We start from the raw sequence: 27,119 nt of genomic DNA, 5'->3' as shown, positions 1-27,119 counted from the left end.
CAAACTACTAAAGCTAGTACTTTCAAAACTGTGAGGAAAAAATTTTAATTTCGGTATTTTCATTGATATTTTTCCTGTTTTTCAGCCAGTTTATAGTGGTCAAAAATTCTTAAAGAAAATCAATTTCCATGAAACACTTTTGGCAAAAAAATTCCTGCAGACATTTTTCTGCACTTATCATCCAGCTCTACAAACTACCATGCTGAGCAGTCGTACAGGTAGGTGACTTAGTGCTTCTCTTTCACAACTCTTGTGTGTGGTTCTGCAGGTTTGAACCAGCTGTTAACAAACCTGTTGATACATTGGCCAGCTCACGTTCCCACAGAAGTGTTGCCTCGATAGGGGAAACAGGTGTTCAAACTAATATAAAAAATCTTTGACTGTTCTGAATATACACGGAGGGAAAAGATCTATTGACTGCTACAGCACAATTTTTTACTGAGTGCTTTGCCTGATCATAACAGTTTAAGCAACTTTTTCCCAGGGCAAATTCTCAAAACAAATTCACCCTGTCCCTTTTAGTTTTCAAGGTCAGGATTTACTCACTGGTCTCTCTCTTAAAACTTTTATGAGCTTGATAAAGAATTCTTTTTCTCTCTGAAGGTCTGAACTACATTTAATATTAGTCTATGTTGCTTACTGACAGTGAACTCACAGAATCCCTGGACACATGGTAACTGGCATTAGGGTCACTAAGGCAAGTGTTTCACTAAACATTCAACACTATTTTTAGTTCCTGTACAACAAACTACTTGTTGTGAAGCCCAGAGAGCTGCTGTATTGTGATTACAAGGGGTCCACCAACAAGGGCAAGAAGACCAGAGAAAATAGCTTTAAGTAATACTAAAGATTTCCGGTTGGGGAAGGAGAGCTAACCAAGATCAGGTATTTTAATAAAAATTATCTTGCTATAATTCAGTTAGCACAAGAAATAAGTTAGTCAGTTCGAGATAGAGCATGAAAATTTTAGCATGTCCTCTACTATCTGATCAGGTCCTTAGAGATGTCATTCCATAAATTCCTGCTCTGACCATCAGCTATTAAATCATTTAATCTCCTCTCAGTATCCTTCTGTGGGATCCTCACAGGAACTGAGGCAAAATACCAAAGGGCAGTAGTGCAGGGGGGGCGGGAAATAGTAGTAGAGAAATCTTGTTAAAGTTAGTGTACTATATTTATTTAGGGGATTTTTTTGTTGTCTGTAAGGCATGCTGTGATCTATTCCTTTCTGCTAATATGAACAGCTTGTGAAAGAAAATAATCCCCCTCTGACCTACAGTTAGGCTGAGGAGAATATTGTCAGAACAGAGTGTTTGGGGTGTTGGTACTGGCAAACACCAGGATGGTTCTTTTTGTGTGTGTGTTTATTGCCTAAAGAAGGGTTCCTGGGTAAGCTGATTGGCTCTGTTCCATGTTGTTATTCTCAGATTCACTGCTCTTCTGACCACCAATTGTCTGAGCTGTGATTTACACAGCTCAGTAACCCTTGTTTAGGGTCTCTTTGTCTCCCGCACTTTGTCTCAGCTCACATTGCACTGACCTTGTTTCACTCGTCATTTTGTTACCTGAGTTCAATAGCAGCCAGTGCACTACCGATGCTAAGGAGAGAGGTAGTTGCCATTCCTGGGTGATGGAGTCATGAGAGAAACTGCAGAGAACAAACAGATAGTGAGAAAAGCGACAGGGCTGGCTGTGCTGTAAGCAGTTCGCAGCAGCAGCAGCTGCTCTGGCTAGCACACTGGAAGTGCCTACATTGTTACTGACTCTTCTGGAAGTGTGTGTTTGTGCAAGGTGAGAGCTCAGAGCTTTAGATTTATTTGATATTTGCTTAACAAGCACATTTCCAGCTGTTGCAGTGGTCATTATTCCATTTATTATCTGGTTCTGTCAACATCTATTTATTATATTGACTATCACAGGGACAAGCTGTTTAGATTTTTTTAAATCGTTTCTGCATTCTTGTCCAGAGGCAAGATTTGATGCTGTATCAAGATTTAGTTGTGACAATTTTTAAAGTAACATTTTTAAGCTGAAATAAGATAACTAACAACCTAGGCTCTGCAGTAAGTCACTGTGCTCTTGAATAGTGACTGGGTTTAGGTGGCATAACTTTTACACATTCAAAATACTATTGGTAGCCTGAAAATCACTTTAGAGTTCTTAACAGTTTTTCTTACTATTGTGTAATGTATTATGAATTCCTTGCAGAGGGGAGAGAGAGCTTGCAGGATTGCATCTGCTTTACTGCATGCAAAATAACTTTTCAGTACATTTCCCCCCATATTTTAAAAATGCCACTTTGTTATTCCTCTTTAGAAAACAGAAATGGAGAAGAAGAAATTGTGAACTTCAATTATATGCAGTAATGTAAGATCTTATCTGTCTAGCAGTACATTAAAATTACTGCAATAATGTAGAGAAACTACATAGGTATGTAATTATATTCTCTTCAATCTGTTCTCTTGTGTGTAGGTTCTTACAGTATATTCATCATTGTAATATCTGAGCTCCTGATGTCAGGTTTTTCACTTCTAGTTGAATATGCTTTATTTGACGGTCGAGCATTAGCGATAGTTTTAATAATCAATTTCTCACCTCATTCCTAGTAAGTGTATATATTCTTATGCTTATTTCTAGTGTATGTAACATATCTCTGGCAAGGTTCATAGGAGTGTAGCAAAGATGACAGGAATAGCGTTATAGGTTGGACGTCTGACTGCTCATATATGCTAGGTTTTTGAATGGCGATTAGACTGGTGGTCAGATACTAAAATTAACAGGAATATCTTACTCACAGATTGATTCAGATGATTTATCTCAACAGACAGCTCCTGCAGAATGTAAAATTGCCTAACATTCTGGTGGTGAATTTCATCCCAATCACTGAATGTCTTTATTTTTACAATATAAATTATAAATAGATTGTTATATGACCTGAACTGACTAACCTGCTACTCCATAGTCTAGAGATATGATGGGATTTACATATGTTGAATAATTTAAAAAAATAGTGATTTCTCTTGAAAAATGAGGAAAATAGAGTTTAAAACTCTTAAATTATTAAAGATATATTGAAAATTGATCAAACCCTTTCTGTCACTTAACTCCATCCCATAGTACTAGGAAGAAGAAGTTGCTTAGTCAAACTAATGTTGAACAAATGTAGAACAAATAAAAGGATATGCTGCTCCATGCAGCATGAAATCAACCTGTAGAATTAACCACTGCAGGATAATGAGTCAAGCACTGTGTCTGGATTGGTAATACATTTGGCTAATTTTATTACCTTTTATGTAGAGTATGATGGGTGAACTCAAATTTCATGCATCAGGCTGCAAGTTGATGACTGACAGGGGTCAGAGAAGAATTCTTCTACCTTCAGTCTTATGTTTAGTATTGCACACCTGGTTACTGTAGTAAGTTTTATATTTGAGTAGCTAAAGTTAAGCACATAAATTCATATTTGTGCACCAGACCAGAAAGAAAGGAAGGAAGGGTGATTTTTTCAGAAGTGCTGAGCACCTGCAGCTCCCTTATAGCAATCAGTTTATTTAATGCTAGATAGTCATTCATACTCACTCAATGGGACTACTTGCAGAGCAGTGCACAATGTAAGGGTGTCACAATCTGGCCTTTTGATGCTTAATGTAAAGCTTCACCCAAACATGAAAATTTTGGCCTAGAGGCATTAATGAAGGATTTCTCACTTTCTTTGAACTATAAGGTATAGGTCACTGCCAAGAGAGTGTACAGGACTTACTGGTCCAAAAATCTTGTCTGCTGTGGCAAAAAGTGTGTGTGTAATGAGAATTGTATGCACACGGAATACTCAAGACATTTCTGAAGAGTAGCAAGGCAATGTAAAGGTTAATTAGAAATGCCAAGATCAAATTATTCATCCACCTATTACCTTGAATGTTTTGTGTTCTTAGTGCTAATCCATGTGTAAAAGGGGCAAGGTATATTAACCTCCAAGAACACAGTTGTCCATTCCTAATGAACCTGTTTACATCTCTACTATTGTCTCTAATCAGAAAGCAGAGGGACTACTGTTACGCAATGAGAGGTTATTCTGGAGAGGAGAGTAAGGTGTTCTCTTTCCATTTTTTAATTTAGAGATGCTGCAACATGACCATAGCTGCCTCATCCTTTCCCCTTCCCCACTCCTCTTTTCTCTGGTTGGGAATTTGACTTATCTTTATATTCTAAAAATTCTCGCATATTGTGGTATCACTGTGCTGACGACTCTCGCTGTTTTTTTCACTTGGTGATTTGATCACTGGTTGATTCCGTGGTTATGTGTGCCCTGAAGAGAGAAATAGCTCCTCGGTACAGGAAAATGTTAAGGCTGAATTAAAATGTACACACTCTTTGGGGTAAGAACCATGTCCTGCTATGTGTTTGGCACCCTACACAATGGGGACCACATCTTGTTTAGATCCTCTGGGTACTGTTGCAATCCAAATAATTGTAAACATGGCCCTAAGCCACATTTGGGGCAGAGAAAGAGGAGGAGGGTATTGGGGAGGGGGGAACCTTCTACTAGGGTGAGAAGGAGCAATACAAAATTGAAGCAGAAAATGTTTTGTGTCCCCTTCTGAGCCTGGGGCCTGTTTGGCCTGTCTTGATCCAATGTGCGGTGGACATTGTGAGGTGGGACCAGTCCCAAATCCTCCAAATGCAAGGCTATTTACATTCCTAAGATACTTATATAGCTCTCGTTACCAAAGTATCTGAGATTCTCAGTATCTGGAAATGATTTATCCTCACAGTACCTCTGTGAGGTAGGGCAGTGCCACCATTATCCCCACAGAGAATAAGTGACTTGCCCAGTATTACTCAGAAGCCTGTGATTGGGGTTAAATTCCCTGCTCTATCTCCTGAGTTCAGGGCTAGTTCCCTAATCATTGTACTGTGTTTCTAGTTCTTCATCCTTCCTAGTTTGAGTCCCAAACAATGGGGCTTCCTCATCTTTCTTTGGGTGACTGTTCCACATCCTAATGTGTCTTCCTGTCAACTCAAACTAGTTTCCCTTTCCTTACACATCCCAATAAGTGACCAGATTTCCAGCTCCTGTTTACTCATTCCAATCAGTGACCAGTGTATTGGAATGCTAAGCAATTCTGGAAATCTGGCCATGTGGCTCACAATGGCAGTTTCTTGTGTGTAGAGCACTTTTGAAAACCTGAGCACTATTTAGGTGCCTTAACTACCATTTGAAAACTTGCCCCCCAATTTCAGAGGTGAGTACTTTTGAAAATGTAAAGTTAATTTTAAGGCTCCCAAGAACACTTGGCTCAGGTGGGGGTTAAAGTTAAAGGTGACTAGGGCTTTCCTTTCAAATTCCTGGAACACGCAGCATGATAAGATTCTGTGCAGGGGTATTTGTTTATTGTCAAAGGCACTAAACCAAAGTATGGTACACTGACATTATCTTCATATATCCAGTTTCTTGGAGTTTCTTTTTAGAATATATCACTTTTCAAGGTGTACATTACTTAATTCTTTTTACTTGTTTGTATCACTGAGCTTTTGTTCTTATAATGGGTATGCAGTATGAACAGCAGCTAACTTTTTGGATGTTTCTCCAAACTCTCTTTGAGACACTTAGGTGTTCAGAATTGGGTTGGAAGCCTCAGTAGAATAGGCTTTCTCTTAAGATATCTAGTATAGTGCTTCAAGGAAGTGTTCAGATGTGTGAAATTCAGATGGAGAACACTTAATTTTCTTAATATTTGCTATCTGAAAAAGAGCTGTATTTTTGTTTGGCTGGAGTTTTTGGAGAAGGTCAGGATGGGAGGTGATTTTTTTTCTTTCCACAAATGGGTTTATATGGGTCTCGGGATCAATCTAAGTAGTCTCAGTTTTGTGAATTATCTTTCAGTACTCACATACAATCACACTTGCTAGCTCTTCTAGAAACAGGGTAAAATTTGATCTCAACTGGGAGCAAAATTGGAAAAGGCTCAATTTGTGGACAGGAAAGATCTCTGTCAGGCCTGGTCTATGCTGGAGGGGGGTGAGGGTGGTGATCGATCTAAGATATGCAACTTCAGCTATGATATTAGTGTAGCTGAAGTTGACATATCTTAGATGGACTTAGAATCACTTACTTCGCATCCTCGCAGCGTGGTATCAACGGCCACTGCTCCACCATCAACTTTGCTTCCGCTTCTCGTCGAGCTGGAGTTCAGCAGTCGATGGGAGAGCAATTGGAGATCGATTTATCGCATCTACACTACAGGCTATAAATCGATCCATGATAGACCGATCTCTACCCGCCGATCCGGCAGTTAGTGTAGACGTACCCTTAGTGACAGAGTTAACACTTTACACAGATCAGTCAAGAAAACCAAGGAAGCCATGAATGACACATAATGTTCATTAAAACAAAAACTTTGTGTTTTAGGGTTAATACCTGTAATGCTCATTTATCTTTGCTGCTTAATATCGCATCCAGAAACTGCAAATGAAGGATGCTAACAACATGTGACAGTACGTCCAGCTTCCCTATTTACATTCTGCTCTAACTTCTAAAGTGTTCATTTTGTCCCCCATGGAATATTTGCATTGCTAGCAAGCTGGAACTTTAATCAGAAAATCTTAACTTTCCAATAGTAGATAGATTGTAAACAAAAGTGTTCTCTCTAAAAGTACAAAACATATTGAGTAGTGGATTTTGAATATTGATACCTCTTTAGGGCAGTTGCTGATGCAGTCGTGTTAGTGGTGGAAAGATACAGTTGATTTTTGCTGTCATTTATTCTACTTCCTACATCCTTTGCCACTGTGAGCCCTGCTCTTGTGTAAATGACAGAATGGTTGCTTGGTGGATGCATAACACTTAAGCCTTCAGAGGTAAAAACTAATGCTATTTATAGTGGGGAGAGCCTGGAAATGTTGGACAAAAAATGACTAAAATAATTGAGGAGCCTCATGGTCAAAAGCTGGAACAGACATTTAAAAGTCTACACACAGGAGTGTGTCATTAATGGGAGTGACTTTTCTAATGCAGTATATATTTCATTTACCCTTTCAGAAGCAGAAAAGCTGTGATGTATTGAGTATGAACCGAACCACCAAAAGAACATTAAAAAAAAAAAAACTTCAAGGAGAGTTTAGAGTGAAATCCACTGTCCTGAAATTGGGTCATAGATTGATCACACTTTCTCCTCTTTCAGGTTTATGAACTATCACAGTGCCCTGGACTTCGACAGCTCAGAGTTCTGTAACAAAACACATTCCACTCTTGGCTGTTACTGACACTGATCCTGTGCTATTCAGATCACTGTGCTGGCATTTTGGGTAAAACAAATAAGCCCAGTGCTGTGTATTTTCACATTTTTCAACTCAGAAAGTTGTGGTAGTTGATTGGAATATCACACTAATGGTCCAGTCATCATGTAGAGCACAAAGAAGCACCCAGGGGGTCAGTGTGCCCTGCCCCACCCCCAAATACGCTGAAACAGAGGTATGCTGCATGTAGTTTTAGAGTGCAGGAGGAATCAGTGTGAGCAGGATAGGAACAGACACACTATAAGAACGTGCAGAGGGGGTTTTTGAAGAGGAGTGATGTGAAATGCTGTGGGATTCTCCTTGGAAAACTCTAGCTTAAGCAGTCAATGCAATCTTTGGAGTACAGTTCAACTGTTCAGCGCCTAAGTGCAGTTTCGGCAGCACTGATCTCCTGTATATCGTCTTAGTGTCATAAACAGATAGCTAAGGGTTAATGTCTTTTTCATCTGAAAAGGAGTAACCTGAAACACCTGACCAGAGGACCAATCAGGAAACAAGACTTTTTCAAATCTGGGTGGAGGGAAGTTGTGTGTGAGTTCTTTGTCTTGGGTCTGACCCTCTCAGCTGTGAGAGTGATCTTTCTGTCTCCTGGCTTTCTAATCTTCTGTTTCCAAGTTGTGAGTACAAAAATCATAAAACAATAGGGGTTTATTGTTTTTTTCTTTTGTATTTACATGTGTGTAGTTGCTGGAGTGCTTTGAATTGTATTCTTTTTGAATAAGGCTGTTTATTCAATATTCTTTTAAGCAGTTGACCCTGTATTTGTCACCTTAATACAGAGAGACCATTTTTATGTATTTTTTCTTTCTTTTTATATAAAGCTTTCTTTTTAAGACCTGTTGAAGTTTTCTTTAGTGGGGGCTCCAGGGAATTAAGTCTGCAACTCACCGGGGAATTGGTGGGAGGAAGAAGTCAGGGGGAAAAATCTCTGTGTGTTAGATTTACGAGCCTGATATGCATTCCCTCTGGGTGAAGCGGGGGTGGTGGAAGGGAGATTAGCTAGCTCGGTGCTTGTGTTTCCAGGACTGGAAACAGGGAGGGTGGCGTCCCTCTGTTTAGATTCACGGAGCTTGCTTCTGTGTATCTCTCCAGGAACCCAGGGAGGGAACACCTGGAAGGGAGAAGGGGGGGGAAATGGTTTATTCCCCTTTGTTGTGAGACTCAAGGAATTTGGGTCTTGGGGTCCCCAGAGAAGGTTTTTTGGGGGACCAGAGTGCCCCAAAACACACTAATTTTTTGGGTGGTGGCAGCTTTACCAGGTCCAAGCTGGTAACTAAGCTTGGAGGTTTTCATGATAACACCCATATTTTGGACGCTAAGGTCCAAATATGGGAATATGTTATGACATGGTGGCAGAGGTGGGATAGATAGATAGAATCCAGAAGCCAGTAGGAAATATTATATTTTTCTTTTCTCTGCTAGGGGCTTTTTAGGAGAGAGGGTTTGGTTTTAAAAGAAACCAGAAAGAATGTTTTTTTCCTGCTCTTTCTTGCAGTTTTTGGCTTGCATATTAAGCAAGGAACCATTAAGGAACTATTAAGGGTCTTTTGTTAAACATAGCACTCCCATTAGGAGTCAAGTATCAGCACAATACACATGCAAATAAAGTGGTTTTTCTGGTTTACTTTACATTTAAAAGATTAGCTAGAGGAAAAAGGCACTGTTGCTAGGCAGACCCCAGAAGGCAACAGAGCCAGCAGTTCAGACAATAAACACCAGAGGGCACCCCAACACAAGAAAACAGGAACCATGCCTTCTAAGGCAAAAATGGAGGCTGAGACACAAATCAAAATTGCCGAGCACAGGCGAGATATGGAAAAAAAACTACAAGAGAGGGAGCTGAGGGAAAGAGAAAAAGAGGCTACCCACAGGAGAGAGTTGGAACTCCTGAGGGAAACCCACCGACAGGCCATGGAATTAGAAAAGGCTAAGCAACATGCTCCAGCCAATCCTAACAACCCTTCGCCAATTATGGTTCCACATCCCAAGAAATTTCCCACCTACAAGGCAGGTGATGACACTGAGGCCTTCTTAGAAAATTTTGAAAGAACCTGTCTTGGGTACAGCATCCCTGAAGACCAGTACATGGTAGAATTGAGGCCACAGCTCAGTGGACCTTTAGCAGAGGTGGCAGCTGAAATGCCTAAGGAGAAAATGAACGATCATAAACTTTTTCAAACCAAGGCCAGATACAGAATGGGGATAACCCCGGATCATGCCCGTCGGCTTTTCAGAACCCAAAAGTGGAAACCAGATGTGTCATTTCCCAAACACGCCTACTACGTTGGGAAAAATTATGAGGCTTGGATATCAGGAAACAATGTTAAATCCTTGGGCGAACTGCACCTCCTCATACAAATGGAGCAGTTCTTGGATGGTGTTCCTGAGGACATAACACGGTACATACAAGATGAAAAACCAAAAAATCTCACCGAGGCGGGGGAGATTGGAGCCAGATGGATGGAAGTGGCAGAAATCAAGAAAGCTACTATAAAGGGGGGCGAATACCCCAGAGGGCACACCGACAATAAACCCTACAACCAAGGGCAGCCAAAGACCCCACCTATAACCCAAGTAAAGCCACAGACACCCTATTCTTCCACCTCTCCAGTCTCCAGTAATTGACCTCGACCCAGTGACCAGTCAGCTGGAAAATGCTTTAAGTGTAATGAACTGGGACATATAAAGACCAACTACCCAAAGAATGCCAACTGAGTGCAGTTCATTACACCACCATCACACCAAAGATCCCCAGGCCCAGATGCCTCTCAAATACCCTTGGAGCGAAGGGAAATTTTGAGAGTGGGCGGAAAGAAGATTACTGCGTGGAGAGACACGGGGGCACAAGTGTCAGCTATCCACCAATCCTTCGTAGACCCCATGTTCATCAACCCAAAGGCCCAAGTGACAATTTACCCCTTCATGTCACAAGCTGTAGACTTGCCTACAGCTGAACTGCCTGTCCAGTACAAAGGCTGGTCAGGAATGTGGACTTTTGCAGTTTATGACAACTATCCCATCCCCATGCTACTGGGGGAAGACTTGGCCAACCAGGTAAAGCGGGCCAAGAAAGTAGGAATGGTTACACGTAGCCAAACCAGGCAAGCTTCCAGACCCATTCCTGTTCCTGAGCCGTCCACAGATGCCCCGTCTGTGTTACCAGAGACCCAGACAGAGGTAGTGGACCCGGATTCCATGCCAACCACTGAAACAGCCACAGCACCTCCAGTCCCAGGCCCGGAACTGGAACAGCAACCAGCACCAGCAATTGCAACCACAGCTTCCAACTCAACGCCAGAGGGCGCCAGCGAGCCAAAACTGGCAAACGCAACAGACACTCATACCCAAAAGGCTCAGCCAGAGCCTGAAATACCCCCTGGTGCACCAGCGGAGAGCGGTTCACCAGCAACAGAAACAACCCCATCACCTACATCGCTTCCAGAGGGACCAAGCCCAAGTCCCCAGTCTGAGGAAGAACTGGTGACCCCAGCCTCAAGGGAACAGTTCCAGACTGAGCAGGAAGCAGATGACAGCCTGCAGAAAGCTTGGGCGGCGGCACGGAGCACCTCACCGCCTCTCAGCTCTTCTAATCGATCCCGGTTTGTTATAGACCAAGGACTTTTATACAAGGAGATTCTTTCTGGTGGACACTGGGAAGAATGGCAGCCGCAAAAAACAGTTGGTGGTTCCAACTAAGTACTGGGGGAAGCTCTTAAGCTTAGCCCATGATCATCCCAGTGGCCATGCTGGAGTGAACAGAACCAAGAACCGGTTGGGGAAGTCCTTACACTGGGAGGGGATGGGCAAGGACATTGCCAAGTATGTCCGGTCTTGTGAGGTATGCCAAAGAGTGGGAAAGCCCCAAGACCAGGTCAAGGCCCCTCTCCAGCCACTCCCCATAATTGAGGTCCCATTTCAGCGAGTAGCTGTGAATATTCTGGGTCCTTTCCCAAAAAAGACGCCCAGAGGAAAGCAGTACGTACTGACTTTCGTGGACTTTGCTACCCGATGGCCGAAAGTAGTAGCTCTAGGCAACACCAGGGCTAACACTGTGTGCCTGGCCCTAACAGACATTTTTTCCAGGGTAGGTTGGCCCTCCAACATCCTTACAGATTCAGGATCTAATTTCCTGGCAGGAACATGACACTTAGTCACTAGGCAAGATAGAAAAGACAGCAATGAACTGTTTCATTTCCATATCCCCTTTGCCATCCACTCCATAACAGTCAGAGGAGCCCCACTGTATCAGTATCAGAATCAATATTCCATCATACCGGTGCACACCATTCTATAGCCATAATTCAGATTTAGTAACAGTAATTAGTAAATTAGTAATGTTAATGGATTATGGAATACATGAGTAAACAAGGACTGTGAGGCACACGACAATGTTCTCTGTCAAACCATAATAAGATAAGCAGGCGATTCTTCCATTATGTATCTCTCAGGTTTTCCAGTGTGCAGTTGCCCCAAGGAAGGATGTGATGTCCAAGCCACTAATGGTTACCTAGCTGTGCTCCTGCTCTGGCAGCTGTTGAAGAGCAGCATGGGGTGAACCGACTGTGGTAGATATGACAAGATCCTGGACAAACCTCATTGAATTAAGTATTTTAGGAGTTCATTGTATTAAAAACACAATGTTCATGTACTATTGAGGAGACCACAGCGTTTCAGGAACTAAGAACAGTGGGTGGAGGAGTGGGGTGGTTAGGCAAATTCACTCAGGTTGTAACACGTCCAGGAGACAGGCTAACAGGTCCTGGTTCAAGCTGAATTCTCTTAGGATCAAGAGACAGAGAGGAATATTTTTATATATATAGCTTGAGTTATACCTAACTTAGGGCCTTCTTTCTGATCCAGCAAACAGACAGGGCCTCTGGTCCAAGTGGACCCCAGTTTTTAGGAATGGAGTTGGAAGGTTTTTGGCCCACTGAAGCCCTGTAAGGGTTCGGTGTTGGTTCTGAGATGAGGCTGTGATGAACTTGTGACCACAGAAAACACCGTGTGTGGTTTGAGGGACTAATCACCAACCAGAGTGTTTGTTGGAATGAGGGGGTAATCTCTGGTAAACTTATGAGCATGCATATAGGTTCTGTCATAGTGTTTAAGATGTTTTCTCTGTCATGCTTTTAACTTAAGAATACATGTGATTGCTTATAAAGAACTGTCCGGTAACTTACAGCTGTGGCCGGTACACTGTGTACTGTCTCAACCTCAGGTATAAATGAAACTGAATAAACGGGGGTAGAATTTTGGTCGTATTTATAGTTAGTGATTACCTGGCAAGCTCTAAGAACCATTTGACCCAAGTTATGCCTTGAATCTTGTTGCTAGCTAGGCAGTTTGCTTATATAGAAAACTGGAAAGTAGTTAAGCCACAAGATTCCAAGGCTGGAGGAGACCTTTGTGATCATCTAGTATAACACAGGCCATAGAACTTCCCCCAAATAATTCCTAGAGAAAATCTTTTACAAAAAACATTCAATCTTGATTTAAAAATTATCACAGATGGAGAATCCACCACAACCCTTGGTAAATTGTTCCAATTACTCTCACTGTCAAAAATGTACACCTTATTTCCAGTCTGAATTTGTTTAGCATCAGCTTCCAACCATTGTCTCACATTATACCTTTCTCTGATAGACTCATGAGCACACTGTTAAATATTTGTTCCCATGTAGATACTTAGAGACTGTAATCAAGTCACCCCTTAACCTTTGGTAAGCTAAATAGATTGAGCTCCTTGAGTCTATCACTGTAAGGCAGGTAGTCTAATCCTTTAATCATTCTTGTGGCTTTTCATTGAATCTGCTCCAATTTATCAACATCCTTTTTTAATCGTTGGCACCAGAACTAGACACAGCATTCCAGCAGAAGTTGCACCAGTGCCAAATATAAAGATAAAATATCCTCTCCATGGCTACCTAGATTCCCCTGTTTACACATCCCAAGATTGCATTTTTTTTTTTGGCCACAGTATCACATTGCAAGCTCATGTTCAGGTGATCATCCACCAGCACCCCCCAAGTCTTTTTCAGAGTCACTGCTTCCCAGGATAGAGTTCTCCATCCTATAAATATAGTGTATATTCTTTGTTTTGAGATATAAACATTTACAATTAGCCATACTAAAGTGCATATTGTTTGCTTGCACCCAGATTAACAAGAGATCCAGATCGCTCTGAATCAGTGACCTCTCCTCTTCATTATTTACCATTCCCCCAATTATCATGTCGTCTGTCAATTTTATCGGTGATGATTTTGTTTTCTTCCAGGTAATTGAAATTTTTTTTTTAAATAGCGTGGGGTCAAGTACTGACTTCTGAGTGACCTCTTTGGAAACTTACCCACTTGATGGCTATTGCCCATTTACAGTTACATTTTGAGACCTATCAGTTAGCCAGTATATAATCCATTGAATGTGTGCCATGTTAATTCTACATCATTCTAGTTTTTTAATCAGACTGTCATGAGGTACCAAGTCAGTGCCTTACGGATGTGTATGAATATAGGTCAACACTTTCACCTTTATGAACTAGACTTGTAATCTCATAAAAAAAAATCAAGTTAGTTTGATGGGATATGTTTTCCATGTTGATTTGCGATAATTGCATTGCCCTCCTTTAATTGTTTATTAATCGAGTCCTGTATCATCTGTTCAATTGTCTCACCTGGGATCGATGTCAGACTGACGGGCCTATAATTATCTGGGTCATTCTGTTTACCTTTTTAAAAATTGGCACAACATTAGCTTTCTTCTGCTCTTTTAGAACTTCTCCATGCTGCAAGCTTTATTGAAAATCAACATTACCAGTCCAGTGAGCTCCTCAGCCAGCTCTGTTAAAAAAAACTCTTGGATGCCAGTCGATTTTAAAGTGTCTGAATTTAGTAGCTTCTGTTTTACATCCTCCAGAGATAGTAGTGGAATGAAAAGAGCGTTATCACCATATGATGAGACTATAACCATCTGTTTTATTTCCAAATACAGAACAGGAATATTGAACACTTTTCTGCATTATTATTGTTAACTAGCATTTTCGTCTAGTAATGAACCAATACCATTTGAGGGCTTCTTTTTGTTCTTAATGTATTTTAAAACTCTTTCTTAATACCCTTATTAACTCTGATTTCTCCTTGTGCCCCTTTGTTTCCCATATCCATTTTCTACAATTCATAACTTCTCATTCATATTCATCACTATCAACGTCCCCTTTCTTCTGTTTGTTTGTTTTTGTTTATTTATTATCACTGCCTTCATTTCCCCTCTGAACCAGTATGTTTTTTCAATCAGCATGGCTTATTCCTCAGTTGTAGGATTGTGGCTTTGTGGGTGTTTAGTAAGGAGTTCTTACACAATTCCCAATTACCATTCATGTTTTTCTGATGAAATTCTTCCTCCCAGCTGATTTGGCTCATCTAGCTCTGCACCAGCACACATGCACTGAGTAATAATGTGACAAAATTTGCTTGCTTTGGCAGGGCGAGTAGCTCCCACCTTCCCTTCCCCCCACTCTCCGTAGTTTGTTCATTTAACTTTCAGTTTGGAAGACTCCTGTAGGTAATTGACACCAGAGCTTGGAAGACTTAATGGAAAGATACATTTCCTTAATGGTTTTAGTGCTTAGGGCCCCCGTATCTGGGTGTATGGAGGGGAGGCAGAGCTGGGTTCATGCATTCATAAAGTTTAAAGCCAGAAGCGACCATTATGATCATCTAGTTTGACTTCCTGCGCAATAGGGCTTAGAACTTTACCCACTAATACTTGTATCAAGACCAATAACTTGTGATTGAATTAGAGCATTAGAGCAATTCCCAGCTCAGCCACAGCCAGACTTCCCATGTTACCTTAGACAAGACACTTATTCCACTCCTGCTACCGCCGCCTCCTCCATTTTGTGAACCTAGCCCTTCATTTGCTTTTGTTAAAGATGCAAAAAACAAATTTATTTGTTTGATACAAAATGGTTTTTACAACTTGTTTGATTGGCCAAAAACACCAAAAAAAATCCATTTTGGTTTGACCCGAACTGAACAATTTTTTCTGGAACTGCCAGTGAACTGAAAAATCAGTTATTCAGTAGAAATAAAATCCAGTTGCATATGGTCTATAATTCAATTTTCTTTCCATAAGAAAAGCCTTTCAGTTAAGGTTAATGATAGTGTATTTTTACTGCTGCTAGGACTACTCTATGCAAAAACTGCAAGTACTTCAAGATGGACTAGAATTTATTCCATTCAGATAAGATTACAAATACTGGACATAGTTTGAAAATGCAGTTGAATATAGCAAATTATACTTGGCCCAATTCTCCATCCATGTAAATCACTACCATTTTCTTCACCAGATGCAGGATCTGGACACACATCAGCAAGTGCAGTCATGCAATAATAAGGTTGTATAAAGTGGTTCAGATAAAATAAGAATCAGCCTGAACCTAGCTCCAAATTGAGACTTAATCTGGATTGTATTATATTTGATCTTTGAAGTTCAGCTACTTCCCAGAAAATGTCTCTTCACCTTGAATGGTCCATTGAAATATGTGTTAGCTACTTATACTTAACAATCTGTTCCACCTCATATTTAACTGTGACACCCTGAATATGTTTCTCAGACCTGAAAAGAGCTCTGTGTAAGCATGAAAGCTTCTCTTATCAACAGAAATTGGTCCAATAAAAGATATTACCTCACCCATGTTGTTTCTCTTCCCCCTCGAGGCTAAAGGAAGACTTTGGCATAACATATTTTTATCCCAGTGTTAATAGGAGGACAGTAGGTAGATTAAATCCAGGCTGGAATTATGGTTCTGCTGGGACAGTGTGCATCATCCCATCTGACAACACCGTTTTAGCCTTAGTGTGCAGCTCATGTTTAAAACTTTTAAGGAGAGCTACTACTCAATTGAATTTAGAGCTGTGTATTACCTTGATTTTTTTTCCTCACTGAAGCAAACTAGGCTGGAGATATTGTAACAGTGAATTACTGGAGCTTTTAACTCTGGCGCAGCAGCACAGAATTGCGTTTTGAAGGGACAATCCTCAGTTAAAAATCGCAAATTCCATCTTTAGTGTATTAATTAAGGAGTTCATTTTAAAGGTGGATTGGATAGTAGGTAAGAGGTGTAACCCTCTGTATCTATACTCTGTTGACTAGAATACAAATATGCATAAAGAGGCTGATGAAATGTTTGATCATTTTTCCTCTAGCACCCAGTGGATGTTTTTTCACATCACTATAACGCTGCCTATTGTAGAACCCAGCAATCTCTGCTCTGGCATCACACAGTGCTGCAATATTAAAGGTATATAGGCCATTGCTTGAGCTGTGTTTGTATAAATACTAATGAAAGGAGAGGTGACGTTAGGGCTGTTGTTAAAGAGCAAACAAATAATGTTAAAATGAGAAGAGACAGGCACGCCATCTCTGACAACAATGTGATATTCGGTTTGATAAATGCTGAGAAATCAATTCATTTCTATAAAGATAAACCCAAGCTTGGAAAATATGGAAAAAGCTATTGAGTATCTCCATAGATATGACATTGCACTGGATATGTTGCCATGCATGAGCAGTCAATATTTAAGAGATTACTTTTCAGTCTCCTACATTACAGATATTGTTAAGGCATTTATTAACTAGGTAGTTGTCTGAATAGCAAATTGGAGACCGTTGGTTGTTAGCAATAGTTTTCCTGAAGTCGTATAATCATTGTTACTAAATGTGGAATGTAAGGGTGTTGTGGTTGACTGAATGCAATTTAAACTGGTATGCTTAAAATTGCTTTTTAGCTGTTGTAAGGCTCTGTGTGTGTGTGTGCATGAGAGAGAGAGAGAGAGAATATTTTGATGTTTTGTAAATATAAAAATGCAGTGTTTCTAATATTTTAAAACATGTTTGAGGGACTCTTTGGTTCAGGGGCTTGATTATAAGACACTGTTATCCTCTTTTGCCTCTGAGTTTGCTGTCCAAATCCAGCCCAGGTCAGTAGTGACCACATGTTGTTACCATCTGTTGGTTGATACCAATTGGTGTTTCACCATTAATCCAGCATTTTGGCACACAGGGTTCACATCCCAAAAGGTGTTCTCACTAGAGCGGGCAAGGACTGAATATGAATGGAGAAGGCACTTTCAGGTCAAAGTTGGGACACTGGTGGAGTGGGAGGGGAACCTTGTGCTACTGCTGCTGTATTGTACCTTCTTTGGACAAAGGGTATAAAGGATTTCAAAGCACCTTAAGAAAACCTGTACCTCTTCCTTTTTGTTACCATTGCATTGCTCAGGGGACTTCCCCATGTTGCTGATTGATGGATATCTTGCACAGTAGTATATTGCATCTTTATTGCTTTCAATAAAATAAAAAGGACCCACATCATGCTCTGGCACTCCATCCAAGGCAGCAGCTTAATTACATGTTAAACTTATAAGGAGTAGCTTATTTCAGAGAGATGAATGTTTGCTGTTTTGAGCTAGGGAGTCATTTTCTCCTGAATACCAGCAGTTGTTTAAGTCCCAGGAAGCTTGAAGAAATGACCTAACTCCCGATATGTGGACCTGGCAAGATTGATTGGTGGCAGAGCCTTCCTATCTCTAAATAGAGTTCTTAATAACTCTTGTTTTTGGTTGGTTTTCATTTCACATTTGTTATCTGTCTGCATACTGTGGCATACTGACCCCATCGTTACTTCTCATCTCTGCACCTTACAATGAACTTGTATAAGTTGAGTCTTCAGAAGAAGAGAAAACATTGGAATGACAGAGTGGAGCTGGCTTTTCTCATATCACACTTCCAGAGTTCAGATTAGGTTGGTTTCTTACAAAGAAGACTCTAGGTAGGGGAGAGAGAGGTTTAATCTCCTCACTAGTTTTAATCTGTTTCATACAATTGAAATCACTTTGGGCTGGTCTACACTAGGGGGTGGGGATCGATCTAAGACACGCAACTTCAGCAACATGAATAGCGTAGCTGAAGTCGAAGTATTTTAGATGGATTTACCTTGGGTCCTCATGGCGCGGGATCAACAGCCACGGCTCCCCCATTGACTCTGCTACCGCTTCTCACTCTGGTGGAGTTCCGGAGTCTACGGGGAGCACGTTTGGGGATTGATTTATCTGTCTAGATGTGAAGCGATAAATCAATCCCTGATAGATCGATTACTACCCACTGATCCGGCGGGTAGTGAAGATGTATACTTAGTAACGACAATCAAGATCAAGGGGATGTTTCAGGCAAGATATAATATAAAATGCCTCCGATTAATTGATGTATCTGGAGAATGGGACACTGAGGTGTGACTCTTGAAAAGTTTCTACTGTGCTCTGCTGGTTTTTACCTTTTGAAAAGAAGACAATTTACCAGAATTTCAAGGTATGCGTGCACAGCCACAGAATAGATACTTTAAGAAAAAAAATCTAAGTGCTTTATTATAAAAAGCTAATTTATAAAGCAAAAACACGTTTTCTGTTAGGTACTTACATACTGTTCAATATTTAATGTACTGAAAGACTAAATAATTATTTTTCCTTCATTGGCGCAAGCATCACAAAACCTGAAGACAGGCAAGTTTCCCCTGTGACATACAGTACCAGTATAGCTTGTCATTCAAACAATTCTTGTAGGTTGAAGAAGTGGATGAGTCTTAGGAACTGAAGTAGCTTCAGGGTTGCAGCTGCAGTGTCTCCCTTGCAAGGTTTTATTCTGGGGTAGAATTAATCTCTCCAGAACCTTAAAGAGCAGAACCCAGCATCTCAGGCTACACACTTGTATGGGAATTTTCCCCTGTGGTACTGAAAGTCTCCAATATTTTCCAAATTTCTAACAAGTCTCCAGTATTTTCTCCAGTAAGCCAGGCTTCACAAAACTTGAAGTCACGCAAGATTTTCCTGTATGTGTAAGGGGATTGTTATCTCCTTAGTAACACTCGGGGGGGTGGGGGTGTTTGGTTGCTAGCTCCCAGCACTAAAAGGGGAGCGATCGATGGCAAATCAGGACCCTGAGACTGACAGTCCCCAAGAACAATGGCGAGAGGTCAATGCTCCAGGTCAGCCTGATTGACAGGGCGGGCAGGCTAATCAAAGAGACAGAAGGCCGGGGTGCATCCCGTCCTCCGTGTGAGCTGAAATTGCCTGGGTCAGACAGAGTGGGGCCGAGCTAAGGAGAGAGCAGGGGCCCAAGCTAAGCTACTAGGAGCAGAGCTGCAGCCCAAAAAGCCAGAGCACAGCCCAGAGAGAGAGACCTGCCCCGGGAGGGGAGCTGCACAGACCAGAATCAGAGGGGCCAGACAAGCAGCCCAGGAAGCAGGTGAGAGCTGAGAGAGAGTCACAGGAGCAGACCTGCCATGGGAGCAGAGCTGTAGCAACTGGAGCCAGAGAGGCCAGAGAAGCAGCCCAGGGAGCTGAAGGCAGAGCAGCAGCAGCAGCCATGCTGAGGCAGAGTGGAACTGGGGCTGGAGCAGTCTGGAGCTGGGTGCGGTGAGCAGCTGCGGAGAGCGAGGGGGGCCCTGGGCAGTGGGACCAGCACAGGGAGACGCCTCAGCCAAGAGGCTCTGCAGGCCAGATTTGGAGGAGGATCGTAACCCTGACAGAGCGGGGGTGACACTGAGGAGAAGGGTCCTGCCACCCAGAGCCTGAGAGTGTGTGGCCACTGCCAGCGCAAGTGTCCAACTCGCAGCGTCCCTGCAGCACAGCCAGGGCCTGAGAAGGAGGCCTGGGACCTACAAGGAACAGATTGTGAACTGCCCTGACGTTCCAGAGAGACTGTAATGTTCTCTGCCACAGAGCAGGGTGATGTGTTTTCCTTTAACCTTTTCCATTTTTCCTTATTCTTTTTTAAAATTAATTGTTAATTAAATAACTTGTATTTGCTTTAAATTGTATGATGTGATCAGTGGGTCAGGGAGGTGCGCAGTGCAAAGAGAGTACCCCGGAGTGGGGACACCCAAGCCTCTATCCTAGGTGACCACAGCAGGGTTGGGGGTTGAGCCCCCCAGGAATCCTGGGCCCAGCCTTGTTGGGGTTATGATGACTCTGCCAGACAGGAGAGTGGAAGGGGAGTCCTCGAGGGCAAGAAGGCTGCTGGGTAAAGGAAGTGGGAGCGAGGACTCAGATCCTTTTGCCAGCCCACTTCACAGGGGTAGTGCAGAAGCCAGGAAAGTTCTCCACGATAGCAGGACCATTCCCCCGCTTACATATGCAGCTTTCTTCCTCTGGCAAGGGACTCTTTATATTTCAGGTTTTAATTAACATTACAACATCTTGTATCACTGATTTCAGTTCAGCTTTATGGTTACTCATGACTATAAATTCACAGCACTTGTAAAGTATGCTCCTTATACAGCTGAAACTGTGCTTGGGTTTAAGGTGCATGAGGAAATTTGAAAAGCCTGGGAAAATGCCTTCGGATTAGTTTTGTTTACATCGTATTCAGAAAATGACAGTCTTTACATGCTTATTTCTTTTATATTACATAAGTAAGTAAAGCCACGCTTGGCAAGCTCTGTGGAGTTTAGTGGACTCCTCCCCCCATCCCTTTACATTTGGGCAATCAAAACTCAGCTTTCTAAAGTAAACTTCTCACTTTTTATTTTAAAGGGCTGTAAAAAGACGTCTTAAATAAAGCAAATGTTATTAAACTGTGTTATACTTCCCCCACTGAACTGCAGCCCTAAAAGTTTTGGTTCTGTTTGATGCTGGGTCTGAGGATCAGGCCCTTTCTTACTTTTCTGCACCTATATCTACATAATTAAGTGGCTCAGCAGCTTAGCACATGAGTGCAGAAATAAAGGAAAAAATCACATTACTATAATGACCATTAGTGGGGTGTATGTATATATGAGATGAATCAATTAGAGTAGGTTTTGATTTTGCTCTTTGTGTGTGTAAAATAAATAATGAAATAATGTACATCAGTACAGATACACAGGTCTGGATGATGTGTTTTTTACTGAGAAATGCATATTCCATCGTTATCAATAAGTGCTCTTGTGGTGCTTCAGATATCTAAGTCAAGTCTGTTTGGTCTCAACCCTGTGCTCCGGAGCCCCTGCTGACTTTGGATTACAGGGCTGTGTGGAGCAGCTTCACACTGCTTCAGGAATGAGAGATTTAAAAAGAAATGTTTTTCCTTGTTAAAAGTGCTGTAGCAGCAGCATCTTTAGTCAAGACTGTTTTACTAGCCATCTCAGCTACTATAATAGGAATGTGACAGTTTCTAGTTTCTGAGACTCACACGTGCATACTGTGTCCATTTTTGAGAGTGAGGCAGAGCTGGGGCGAAATCAGAACATCCAGCTACCCAGAAAAAAATTGGAATAATGTTCAGAACTTCCCCAGGTGTTACAGGAGTGTCAGAGCTAATGCGGAGAGGTGCTGCTAGCACAGTTTTTATTTTGTACCTTGTTTGTGGAAGAATCCTAAGCAGGAAGTACAAAATTACCTTTCTGAAGAGTTGGCAAGTCAGAGGTACTGGAACTAGGGGGGTTGTGGGTGCTGCCACACTCCCTAGCTTGAAGTGGTTTCTATCATATACAGGTTTGGTTAAATGGCTCTCAGCATCCCCACTATACAAATTGTTCCAGTATCCCTTTTAGAAGATATTTTACTGAGAGCCACAAGTTGTCCAATATGAAAATGCCACCTCATGTGGTGCAGTTTTGTTATCTTATGTTAAATGCACTTGCTGGAGCTATAACTGGTAAGTATCATCATAATAATTAATATTGCTTCAGTGTGAGGTGGTACATAGAAATATATTTTGACTGAGCCTGCATATAGTGATGTGAAGGTTCGGAAGTGTTTTAATACATTGGAGTGAGTTAAATGCCATTCTAGTTATAGTGAACTTTCATTTGGAACTTGGGGAAAATTATTTCACTATCAGAGAGTTTCACTGTAGCTCCAGTGAAAAGATATATGTATATTTCACTGCATACCATGAATAATTGTGCTGGCATCTCTTCTGGAAGGTAGCCCTGAATTCCAGGGGTCATGATATTTAGGTTAATTCAGACCCAAACAAAACAAGCACCCTTTTGCTGCCAGTGCTTGGCTGGAGTTTTTTCAGCCAAACAAGCTTGTTTGTGGATGTTGTAGGTCAACAGCACTATGGTTTCTCTCCCCTTCCCCACCCTCCACCCCCCCCCAAAAAAAAAGAACAATTAAGAGACTAAAAAAGTCCTCTGTTTGGAACTAGCACAGAGTTTGATGGTTTATTTTTCATTTGTCCGATTTACCTGAGAGTTTTTCACCATTCCATTTTAGAAGGTTTTTTGTTTTAGTTCTTAAAGCCTTATCATGAACTCTTACTGTATCCATATGCAATAGCATCAGAATTGTAACAGAAATGGGTTAAATTTGTGTTTGAACTGTGTTACATTTTAACAACAGTCTTGTCTGTCTGTCTCACAGGCAAAAGATTAAAAGCATTAATATGTGCCAGAAATGTGTATTACTGTTTTCTCCGTTGCTGGCGATCTATTTTCTCTGCACCAGTCAATAGCTTTATGCTCCCATTGTTTTGTTTTAAATCGAAACAAAAGTTTGGTTATTGTTGGTGATTATAGAATTGCTCATTAGACCCTGGAGACAGGAGAAACTTAAGTCAGTTAGATTCGTGCAAAATTATTCCTTTGAGTATATTCATCAGTGCTTTGCTCAGTCCAGTTCATGTTTGGGAGATGATTATAAGGCATTTAACTGGCAGACAAGAGAACTTTGTTCTATTTCTTGCTCTGCCATTCACTCACTGCATGGTGTTGAGTAAATCACATAACCTTTCTGCACCAGAGTTTCCCATCTCTCAAAGTGGGCACAATAATGTTTACCCACTCTTGTAAAGTCCTTGAGAGAGAAATGCTAATATTATTTCATTTTACAATGGTGGTAAGGCAGAACACAGAGGAATTATGCCATGCCCACCCAACGTGGGGAGGAAAAAAGTTATTTGAAGAAATAATAGAATAGTCCTTTTTATTATTCATAATGTTTAAAATAATTGATACAGAAAACTGGAGAAGAAACAGCTTTCCTTTGAAGAAGTTTTATTAGTTACTATTTGAGATTTGTTATGGTGGGTCTTATCTTGCTCCAGCTGAATTAGCAGACATGAATGGGCAGATGGGCTGTCATTAATTTCCAATGGCACAGCATCAAGTGGCACAGAGATATTGTGATTTTTTCAGAAGACGGGTTAGCAACATTCTTAGAATCAATATTCAAATTCAAAAATTCTTCCAAAGAACAAGACATTTGTCAGGACAAAAATCAAGCTTTTTCTGAGGAGAGCCTCCAAAAATAGGCTTGAATTTTAAATGCTAGTGCTAGAGATGAGTACACATGGATGAAAAATTGCAAAACTCCCTAGCTGTGTGTCAAATACATCATAAAAACTGATTGGCAGGGCGGGGCGGAGGGTTAAACATGAGCTTGCTGTTGTGAAAGGTATTTTAGTGCAGGAGAAACAGAGCAGGGATGCTCAGGTGTAAAAAGAATGAGCTGTAGTAGATAAATTAGAGGACAAGGTGAAATTTATGAGAAATATATAGTGGGGAAAAACGACTTAGTGAAATATAGTGGTACTTGAGGACATTTTGAAATATAGCTTGGAGGAAAAAAAAACTAGTGATATAATGCAAGAAAAGAGCTGGGATTCAGAGTGATCGTCTCTCAGAAGATGAGTTATGAAATACTGGAAATTTTATTTGTGATACCTCCTTGTCATAGTTCTATATTTCAGTTGTCAACCTTTCTATCCAGGGAGAAAAATTGAACAGCTTGCTTCTTGGGTTATAATGGGAAGATCACCAGATAACAGCCTGAAAGGAATTGTTGCACTTATATCCTCTACATGCAGTGGTGGTGCTCAAAGCTGGACACATGTCTGCTTCCCGTTATAGGAAGCATCGGTTGAAAAAGCGAGGTTGAAGATAAAAATAACGACAGTTCCTGGGGTTAGGTTGTGATAATGAATTGCAAGTGATTGATGACTAGCTGAGATTTTAATGTTTTTACCTTGTAGAAATCCAATATGGAATATGCCTTGGGTAGCTGCTTTGGTAGCCAGTGGCTTAGCTGCCTTCTACTTTGCACAAAAATTGGGGACACACCAGACCATTTGGCAAGGAAGCTTTAGCAACTGACACCTGCCTGCCTCCCCTTCAGTATTGTCATGATCTCTGGGTTACATCTGCACTTCATGTCTACCCCACACTTTTCCAGCAAACTATGTAGCATCATCTCTGTGTCAGCAGCAGAGCAGTTTTTGAATTAATAGTGCCAGACTACTCCATCCTTATTGATATCCAGATCAGGGGCTTCAATCTAAACTAATCTCTTTGAAAGATATCATCCTGGACACATGCCATCTTGTACGCCCACAGGGTCAAATTCAGCTAAATAAATCTCTTGATGTCAAGGCTGGTCTCTACATCATACTTAAAATCACCTTCATTTTTTGCATAATATTTTGTAATATGATTGTCCTTTTCTGCTTGCTGATTTTGCTAGCAGTGAGATTTTTTTATTATTGTTGTTGTTATTTCACAATTCCAGCCTTAGTTAGGTAATGGAAGTGGTTCAAAAATACCTTATTAACGGCTCTGAGACTGAGCATATGGCACTGAACCCACCACTGCTACTCCTGAATTAGTATAACACCACTCTCAAACTGTTTTCTCCCCCTTCATCTATCCAGAGCACCCTAACAATATTGCATAAAGCACGTGTTCACAACTTACTTTTCTTAATGGCTAGTTGGTAGAGAAGACACCGCCAAAAAAAAGTCTGTTGTTCTGTTACATGGAGTCACAATATGGAAACATTTAAGCACCTCTTGTATAACGGTAGATGGTCCTTTACTGTTTTTTCTCTAAGATCAGGCTCTTTTGTCCCACTCCACTGGATTCTGAAGGGAGGCTCTCACACACTAGTTGTTGTTCATTTGGGTTTTCCAGCAGAAATGCTAACTTGATGGACTCTCTTGACCTTTCCACACTTAGCTGTAAAAGCTCTGAATTGTATGCGGCAGCATGTACAGGAGCTTGACGTCTGCCTCCCCTGAACACTTAAAGTATTAACCTTTTGCAAAAGTAAATTCCACAAAGTGAAATCTACTAACCAGTGAAAACTTTCCATTACTGCTTCCTTGTCAAGTAAGAGATGGTTGCGTACGTGTTTGCCCCAGGGCTGCATCCCTGCGTGTTTTTGTGCAAGTAAAAATGGCTGGCCTTTTTAAAATAAGAACAGCATTTTAATAAGGTTCTTTGAGACCCTCTCTGCTTTTCTGTTGAAATTCTAAATTTACCAAAGGCGAGGGGTTATTTTTGGAAACTGGAGTAACAAAATGAACTCTTTGTTTTAAAGGTCTGTGAGCAGTCTGGTGGTCATGATAGTGTTTCTGTGTGTTTAATTAATATTGACTAACATTGCTTAATGTGCCCAAAGTGGAATAAGTGTATAATGTGGTCTGACTTTATGTTGAAATACAGACAGGAATTATCAGATGGAATTCAGACTAGACTGTTGTTGCTATTCACCCTCTCAATAGCTTTAAAATCCCTTCCTTATTTCCTCCCAGAGAGGTTTATGAAAAAGTCTCATATTGTGAAACTCTGCTTTAAGGGGATAAAACTTAGCTTTAAGCTCCCCTATGAAGAACTCTGGAGAAATATTTTAAAGTGAAAGGCTGGAATATTAGAAAGTGTAAATTGGAAAAATGTTGTACGACTATGCTATGCTTAAAACTCTACAGCAGCACATCTTCCCCACTGTACTGCTTCAGTGTAAATGCTACCTACTCTGATGGGAGGAATTCTCCCAGTGGGACAGGGAACCACCTCTCTGAGACATGGTAGGCAAGTCGAAGGAAGAATTCTTCTGTAGACCTAGTACCATCTACATGGGGACTTCGATCAGTTTAACTATGCCATTCAGGGGTGTGACCTTTCACAACCCTGACTGATATTGTTCAACAGACCTAATATTCTAGTGTAGGCTAGGCCTAAAACTGAATTTTGTAAGGTTACAGCCTTAAATATTGTAAAAGAGAACGGTGGAATATAAAGTTGCTGAAAATGCTGCCGTAATCTATAGTAGATTGTTGTGACTGCTGGTAATTTTTACAATGTTTAAAATTGTTGCATCAGCATGTTTCCAAGGGCTAGGAATTAGATATTTTTAAATCAAAGCAAGAAGAGACTTTGTTAGATGTATGCCAGATGGTAAGTGAATGAAGATCAAATTCTTTTCTGATATGTGTCCAATGCACATACAAGGGGAAGAATTTTGCACTGTGCTATAATAGTAATAATAATAGATATACCTATCTCCTAGAGCCGGAAGGGACCTTGAAAGGTCATTGAGTCCAGCCCCTGCCTTCACTATCAGGACCAAGTACTGATTTTTGCCCCAGATTTCTAAATGGCCCCCCTCAAGGATTGAATTCCTTGGTTTAGCAGGCCAATGCTCAAACCACTGAGCTATCCCCGCCCCCCCCCCCCCCAATCTGAAAGTGCTAGATACTTTAGTAGAGGTGGATGAAAATGACAGACTTATCTTTGATGTAAATTTCATGTTTTAGTTAGCTTGAAGCAAACCGTTAATAGTATTGAAATTCATAAAGTAGATTGTTCCTAGAGCTGTAGAATCTAACAGCTGTTCATGTTCCTGTCTGTAAAATCATTTCATCCATTCCTACCTCACTTTGCCAGGCATGTAGTTGTATGTGTGACAGAGAGACACCATTCCCCTAATAGTTTTTTAGGCAGAGTGTGGCAGAGATTTTTGTGGTACGCAGTGTTTTTCTTTCCACCTTTTTCTTTCAGCCTGTTGTCA

The 27,119-nt window shown here is 41.1% G+C and overlaps 1 protein-coding gene across 3 annotated transcripts in view; it reads left to right on the top strand.

The window, feature by feature from the left end:
• Positions 1–27,119, top strand: part of ARHGAP24 (Rho GTPase activating protein 24) — a 342,415-nt gene that overhangs the window by 213,417 nt on the left and 101,879 nt on the right. The window contains exon 1 of one of the 3 annotated variants that reach the window (XM_030564964.1): positions 793–885. The exons of 1 other annotated variant lie outside the window; for it this stretch is intronic. The gene's annotated coding sequence lies outside the window, so the exon portion shown is untranslated. Of the gene's footprint in view, positions 1–792; positions 886–1,718; positions 1,792–27,119 lie in introns of those variants that run through there. One more of the 3 variants, XM_030564963.1, reaches the window with a different exon arrangement.

Source organism: Gopherus evgoodei, chromosome 5 (assembly GCF_007399415.2).
Source record: "Gopherus evgoodei ecotype Sinaloan lineage chromosome 5, rGopEvg1_v1.p, whole genome shotgun sequence".
Lineage (NCBI taxonomy): Eukaryota > Metazoa > Chordata > Testudines > Testudinidae > Gopherus > Gopherus evgoodei.
Note: the sequence above shows the minus strand (reverse complement) of the source record. Positions and strands in the feature narration are given on the sequence as shown.